Source organism: Lygodium microphyllum, chromosome 10, assembly GCF_053477565.2.
Source record: "Lygodium microphyllum isolate KBCC chromosome 10, Lygodium_microphyllum_v1.1.10, whole genome shotgun sequence".
Classification (NCBI taxonomy): Eukaryota; Viridiplantae; Streptophyta; class Polypodiopsida; order Schizaeales; family Lygodiaceae; genus Lygodium; species Lygodium microphyllum.
The window spans coordinates 3,363,671-3,372,408 of NC_141144.1; positions in this window are offsets into that span (position 1 = coordinate 3,363,671).

The following is an 8,738-nucleotide window of genomic DNA, read 5'->3' on the forward strand; positions in this document are numbered from 1 at the left end:
CCAAGAGCACTTTGAGAAAATGCTCCAAGCCCTTAGAGTAGAAAGTGCTAGAGAATCCACTTGACTTACAAGGAGTAGAGGAACACAGAGAATATATATATGAGCCCATCAAGAACTATCATGAGAAATAGAAGACAGATGAGACCATCATCTTTGATTTCAATGTATATCAAAAAGCCAAATTCAAAAAGTTCCTACTCCTCAAAGGGTTGGCGAGATAATATAGGTTAGCTTTTAAGGTTGCTTGCAAGATTCCCAAGGAGAAGAATCGAAGAGAGTATCTCACTGAGAAGCCACATGAGGTGTGGAGGCTCCAGCTAGAATGGAGATATCCTATCCTCAAAGCGAATGAATTGGCCTATTCTGCCTTTTGCTACAATCAACATTGTGCACACTAAAAAATGTACTTCAATAAAAAGTGATCACATACATCAACTACCACATGTTGTTGCTTCAACAAAGAATAATGTTTTTCTAGAGTTACTTAGATTGGACTTTAGCTTCTATCCATCTTATCTTTTAGGTGTTCTCCTTGATCTTCTTCAACAATTATCTTTTCCCTCCACAATAAAAATTATTTTCCTATTCATTAGTTCGAGGTACCATGCTTCATCAACCAAAGAACCCATGAAGCAATCTTCTAACTATGTATTAGCCTATGTATGCAGGCACAGTCACATACTATTTGCACCATAATCTATACGCAATTTTGTGTTCTCATGTGTGGGACACCACTTTAGGCTCACCTAGACTTCAACCCATCTCCCAAACCAACAATATTCCATGTTGTCTGCATTGTATCATGCAAAATGGTTGCTAAACCAATTTTCTTTTAGCTTGGAAGATGCCTTTTTTTCAAAGGCTTGCCATGTCCTTCTCCATTCTTATTGTTTGGGTAGCCTCCATTTCCATGCCCTCTTCTACTTGAGTGCCTTTACAAAAGTTAGTCTTGATTAAGCCTCGGTTAGTTGTTCCTAAGGTGTCTTGCTTCACCACAATTGGAGCACATAAGCAAGGGCCTTTGATCAATCTTTGGAAAATTAAGTGTTTGGTCTCTTTGCACTTGAGACACCTTATCTTATTCCTATCAGTTGAAGACTAAAAATAGGCATATCAGTGAGTTTCTCTACCCTTCTCATAACATCGGCTTAGTTTCCTTGATATTATTTCTTACAATATTGGTGCTTAAAAGAAGCCTCAAACTCAACTCTGCTCAAGGTTGCTTATTTTCAAAGTTGAGTTTGCACCTTTTGTCAACCAAGAGATTTAGTCATGATAAGAGTGTCTTGAAAGGAAGTAGGATGCAACACCTCCAAATGAGTAATATCTAGAGGTGTATTGAGATCTTAACAAAACCTTGCCACATGTTTTTCTTTAGTCATGGTTGGGGTGTACTTCCTTAAGGTTATGAACTTGAAATAGTATTGTTGTTTTGTTTCAAGTTGAATTTTTTTTCATCTTGATCAATTAGTGTGAATGCAATAGGTAGTGTTCCTTTATTTCTTCATTTATATCCTCCTAAGGCTATTAATGTTTTATTATACCAATGTGCTTGCAACATAGCTTCCACAATGGCTTTTCCTAGCCTCTAAGGTGGAATCAAGCAATCATACATTTTTTGGAGGTAGTGATATCCATAATAGAAAATAATCATCCATGGCTTCCATCTAGATTTCCACATCCTTCTCCATTAAAAGAAGTTGGTCATATTAGTTTGAGAAGTGGCTTCTTATCCTAAAACTCAAGTATACAAGGCATTAGTTTGCTAAAAACCATGGATAATCTTTAAAGCGCATTCAAATACAATTTTAATCCATTGGGAAATTCATATTAGCTTAATCTGATTTGCAAGACAAAGATTGCCACAACTCCTTAACCAACATTGAATCCCAAATATTGTGATGAATAATCATTTGTACTTATAATAAAGTTTAGTGCCTTTATTACATTATAGATGTTCACCATATCCAATAATTTATTCTATAATCTTTTTGAGAAACTTGTGGGGTTTCTCGTTAAGGTCTAACACTCAAAGGTGTTAGGAAGATTTGTTTAACCCTTTAATTGGTCCCATAGCTCTTTCTCCTCCCCATTACTACAATCCTATTAGTTGGTATGACCCTTCTCACGTGGTTGAATACCCAAGGATGTATATTTTCCCATTTTATTGTTACAATTGCACTAGTGCAAAGAACATCAAAGAGAAACAATTCTACTAGCTCTAGCTTTTTAGCTCTTCAAATCTTTTTGAGATTTGAGATATGCTTTCCAACTTTGTATGCATCAATGTGGAAGTAGAAGTATGAAATCCTCCTTGTAATACCCCTAGGGCATTCTTTGAGGGATGGAGGTTAGCCATGCTCCATAGGATTCCCATATGGAAATATGAAATCCCCTATCCAAAGGTTGGTAGATGACATGAGACACTATACTAAAAATCAAACTTCTCATACGATCCTTTCTCACCTTATTAGATATACATGATTTCTCAAATTAGGTCGATCTAAGGGTTGATATATACACATAAAAAATGAAAGAACTCGAGTTTTTTATTCATGGAATATAAAGAATACAAGAGTTTTTACCAAGGCAAGAATTTCTAGACTTGGGGTGGAGACGGCATCAAGAGTCATGTATTTCCTTGGGATAAAAGGAAAATCCTCATGTTCATGGCAATGCTTCTTGTACACATAACGAGTCTATCTATAGGGTCACCTTGATAACCTGTTGGTGCACCCAAGCATTCTTTGAATTTACTTGCCAATCTTCTGGTTTAGAAAGATATCTTTGAAAGATATACAGATGCACAAGGCATAGCTCCTCAATCCATCTAAGCCTTTTAGCATTATGTTCCATGTATCAATGTAGATATATGTACTCAATCAATACCACATCATGCTCGAAAACCAGTCCCACACCATGTGGTGCACATGGGGGAGAAAAATATTATCCATAATTATCAACATCATCTCTCTAAATACCTAACTAGAGAAACAACAAGAATTTCAATCCATGAATAAGAATGCCATGTTATCATATTTTGGTGGTGATGTGTGTGAACACACTTAGGATTGTCGAGGCACTTTTTTACCTCTTTAGGAGGTTTTTTTGCATGGACCTTGTATATATTCCTATTCACTTTAGGGCATACTTAGTCTTGTAAATCTTCTTTTTCCACCCTCTTGATACACTTTGAGTTATGCTCTCTCAAGCTTTCTCTTCTCCTAGTTGTGTACTTGCAATCCTACAACTCTAAATCCAACAATTGGTATCATAGTAGACATCAACCTCTTGGGCAGAGTCATCAATGCCATGTGTTTAATTTCCTTAGATTGAGATGAGATTTGATGAACATGATCATGTCCACATATACTATGGGAAAACCCATTACAGCTAGGTATCATCAAATTTTTGATTTGGGTTCGTTTTGACCTCCATTTACACTACTACTAGAATTGCACAGGCTAATTCATCCTTTTGTGTAAAATTTTCAGCATCAATCAATTCTGTAAGTAATAGCCCTTATAGTATCCTTCCTACTATGCTACATGGCACATGTTTATTTCATGGATATTTTTCTCTATACAAGTAACTTTTGCATCATCAATGGCCATGGCTAGCAACAACGATGTATTCTGTATGTTGATTGTTGAGGATAAGTTGGATGGAACCAACTATCCACTATGGGCTTATATGATGTGCCATGTATTGGTTGCAAAGGGGCTTTGGAACATTGTAGATAGAATTGAAAGATATATTGCTACTATTTCCAAAGCTACGAGTGCAGAAGAAATAACTAAAATAGATGATGTTGAGGATGCTGCAAGTTTTGCTCTAATTAATGCTAGAGCACTACCACCACCTACTCCTAAGTAGATTTGTTGGGATGGCAAAGATGTAGAGGCTTATGATTTGATTGCGTTGTCTCTTAAATGTACCATAATCGCACATATTCACTCATAGATGACAACTAAAAATGCTTAGGATACACTTGCATGTTTGTATTAAGGAAAAAATTAGGCTTGTGTTGCTTACTTGCACAAGCAATTAGAGAGTGAACATACGGATGAGGGCAACTCCATGGATACTTTTTTGATAAAGCTCTAATATCTTAAGGAGTAGTTGATTGCTACAGATGAGATTTCACACAGTTCACTTTTTTTAATTCTTATTAGACTTTTGTACTTGTTCTCCATTTGATGATGAAAGGTAATCCAAATGCTTTGTCATTTGATGAGTTGATTTGTGTTTTGGTGCAAGAAGAACAAATTAGACAAGACGAAGGCTGATAATGATGAGAAGAAAAAAGAGAGCCATGTGTTTTGCATGTATTTAAGGCAAAAGATCACGTCATTAAGGATTTTCATAAACCGACTGTAAAAGAGTCTAAGAAGAAAGAGGTTAGTATGGTTGTTACAGATACCTCACCTTCTAAGTCAGAATCTACAAAGATTGTGCACAATATAGAGCGGGCACTTAGTGCATAATGCAATTATGACCCTCCTTTACATGATTCATGCATGTCTATTGTGGATTTTAATGTATGGTACTTTGAAAGTGGTGCCACAAAGCATATTTCTTCTTTACACAGTTTGTTCACTTCTCTTAAGCTTGCCCCTAAAAGGGTAGTACTAGGATATGTGCCAATAACTCCTCTTGTCCTATTAAAGGAGTTAGAAAAATTGTGCTGACTACTCTAAACGGTTGTACTTTCACACTTACGGATGTTTTTTATGAACCAAAAATAAAAAAGAATTTGATATATGTTTCTACACTTGTCAAGGTTGGCTTGATCATGAAGTTTATTGATGATAGATATACAGTTCATGATCTCTCTTATGGCGATATAATCATTGTATCTAGTTTACTATGCTGTGGGGTCTACAAGCTCAATCATTATGGTAAGTATGTGGAAGATGTGGCATGTGCAATTGCAGATTCACATGCTATTTTAGATACATAACTTTGGCATGCACGTTTTGGTCATCTAAAATTTGCTAGTTTATTGCCCCTATAGAAATATAATACGGTGTCTTCATTGCCTACTATTGAGGCAAAAAACATGTTTGTGAAGGCTGCATATTTGGCAAAATACAAAATTCTTCATTTCCCAAAGATGGTTCAGTGAGGCTATTTGTAAACTACAACTTGTATATAACGATGTTTGTGGTTCAATGCAAACAACATTGTTTGGCAACTACTTATACTTTGTGACTTTCATTGATGAGTATTCTAGGCATGCATGGATGTGTGGTTTGAAAGATAACTTGGAAGTATTTTTGCGATTCAAAAAATTGGCCAAAATTTTATTGGGATATAAAGTGAGCACTCTTTGTTCAGATCAAGAGGGAGATTATATGTTTAAGGATAGTTAGTTGGATGTATCATTGGTTAGTTGTGCTCGTTTAGGCTCTCATAGTACCTCTTATATATTGGATTGTTATGCATTAGTTGTTTCTAGTCTGTGTAATGAGGATGAGCTCGTGTCGTTTGTAGAAGCACAAAGCTCAAAAATTTGGATGGCTACTATGACATTTGAGTATAATGCTATTGTTAAAAACGGTACTTGGTTCTTATGTGATTTTCCCCTTGGTAAGAAGGCCATTGGCACCAAGTGGGTTTATAAGTCAAAGCACAAACCACATGGTAGCGGTAACTATTCATAGCATCTATGCATAAGCAACTCATTATGGTTGGAATGTATATTAGTTGGACATCAAAGCTGCATTCTGAATGGTGATTTATGTGAGGAGGTGTATATTTTTTAGACTAGCAGTTTTGTGCAGAAAGGGCAAGAAATGAAGTGTGCAAATTAAAAAGGTATTGTATGATCTGAAGGAAGCACCTCGGGCTTGGCATGAGAAGATACAATGCATACTTGATTGCACTTGGTTTTCAATATAGTCGAACAGAGAGCACCTTATGTATCAAACATTAGGGTGATGTGTCTCTAATCACTATGGTTTATGTCAATGACATATAGCTCATTGGTGCAAATGAGACACACATCGTTGCTGAGTTGAATTCAGCCTTTAACATGTCAGCTTTGGGCCTCTTGCATCATTAGTTGAGTATTCAATTCAAGTAGTAAAATGGAGACATTGCTTTGTGTTTTAAAAAATGATGTTAAGATATTATTGCAAAAATTTGGTTTTGAAGGTTGCAAGCCTATTGCTACTCCTATGGAGACAGGTTTGAAGTTGAGACTTCATAATGTTAGAGATAATTTTGATGTCTTCCTCTATCAACAAGCCATTGAATGCTTGATTTATGTATGCATTATGGGGCCTGACATTAAACTTGTAGTCTCATAGAAGAGCAAGTTTATGCATGGCCTTGGTACTAAACATTGGCGAGTAGTGAAGTGAATTTGTTGGTACTTGAGTGGTACTTGGCACCTTGGGTTGTTTTATCCCAAGGGGGGATCATTACCACTAAATTTATATGCTTTTTTGGATTCTAATTGGGTTAGATTTTATGACACTCTAGTATCCACAAGTGGTTTTTGCTTTATGCTTGGTAGCTCATGCATATTGTGGTTGAGCAAGAAGCAGCCCATTGTGGCCACTTCTAGTTGTCAAGTCGAGTACAGTACAACTTTCATAGCTATGGTTGAGTGTGTTTGGCTTAGACGCCTTTTGGTTGGTTTGGGTACTGGATAGCCATCTACCACCACTATCTTCACTAATAGTAAGAGTGCATTGGTAGTTGCACGGAATCCAATGTTCTATGCACGTACTAAGTACATTGAGGTGCATTATCATTATGTCAGGGAGAGATTCTTTGCAGAAGAGATTAGCTTGGTCTATGTGCCAACATAGGACAACCTTGAATATCTTTTCACAAAGGCTTTGCCTTGTTTCAAAAAGCTTTGGGCTTACTCCCCCTTGTGAATTGATCTAATCCAATGGGCTTGTTAGTTCCTTATACATGATGTCAGCTCTTGTTCACTGCATTACTCCTAGGGGGATTTATTACCATTTTTTGGTAGTGATGTATGTGAACACACTTAGAATTGTCAGTGTATTTTGTTTTCTAGGGGGATTTATTACCATTTATTTGGTAGTGATGTATATGAGCACACTTAGAACTATCAATGTATTTTTTTTTAGTGATGTATATGAACACACTTAGAACTGACAGTGTATTTTTTTTCCCTCTTTAGGAGGTTTTTTCCCTTAGCCTTGTACATATGCTTATTCACTTCAAGGCATACTTAGTCTTGTAAATCTTCTTCTTGCACACCTCTCAATTCACTTTGAATTATGCTATCTCAAGCTTCCTCTTCTCCTAGCTGTGCGTACTTGCATTCCTGTAACTCTAAATCCAACACGGCGTGGCCTTCTAATACTCAATATTTGGATTTTGTAGGCAATGCAAAATAAATATATCAAAGAATTGATAGTATCAAGCAAATTTAGGTTTTATTCTTGATTTTTTCTAACCCTTGATTCCTATCATTCCTTCATGTTTCCATTGTTGATTATTTTTGCTTTGATACCACGTGTTAGGTACCCCTCGTTGAAACTTTAGAGGTGCACTTTTACTAATAGTCAATTGAAACTTCATGGGTCCATGGGCAACACCATCCAATGTCCCTTTTGGGAATGGCAAACTTAGTTGGACGTGGGAGTTTTTGTCATGTCTAATAGGGAGTGATGGTGGATGGTCACCCTAGCAACAATCTAACACTCATTTAAGAAAGGTCACTTTGTAACCAATTAAAGATAAGAGTAGCTAACATTACACTTGATTCAAAGAGGGTGTGAAAGAGGGAAGCTAACTGTCAATCCCTTTATCATACCATTGTCACACATTTGACTCCCTAAAAGCTCATGTTCTAATTCCTTACATATACGGTCACGATTGTTCGGCCTTAATCATAGCAATGTAGAAAGCCACATGACTGATTAAGTCCATCTATGCATGGGATGGGGTCATTTAGACCTCCCTCTCCCCTGCAAACTTTCCATCTACTCACATGGTACTTTAGTTATATGATTACTAGCATACTGTGTTCAACATATATATCTCTTCATTGCATCCTTAGCACTGGTTTGTTAAAACAATACCTTTAATCAAACAAAGATGCACAAACAGTCCTTTGTTAAATAACTAATAAACCATTACTAATGTAATAGTCATTACAAAATTGCTAATCACCATTGGCCATACAAATTTGCGACCATTAACCTAGGATCTGGCATACTAGTCCACCAATAGACTTGGAATCCATTGCTGGGTGCCTTAAAAATTGTCCACCTCATATCCTAGGTTGTTAGTGAGAGGATGAGTTGATCACTAACCCTCTTGAGGCCTAACACTTGGCCCTTTTGCTCCTGTGAGGGACACCTTGAGCAACACAATTAACTTACCTTGTGGCCCTTCTCGGCTACACAAGCACGGTGGATGGGGTCAGTATGGAAAATAAAATTAGGACGATAGTTTCTCCACAATTTAAGCATGAAAACAATGATTGCATTGCACCTTTGTTTGAGTGAAACCGTCCTTGTTCAAATATTAATTTGAATTTATTACATCGAGGTGTAGGGATTTTATTACAAACGAAGTGATGTTTTTGGTCATCCACTGGAATTCAGATCCATAATGCAGCTTGCTTTAAGAGTAGTCCTAAACCTTGTTCTTCAAATTTCGAAAGCTGTTTTTTGGAAAATTTTCATTCAGTTTAAACATTAAACCGCGGGTCTTTTGTGATTCAAAACTGTATGTACGATGGA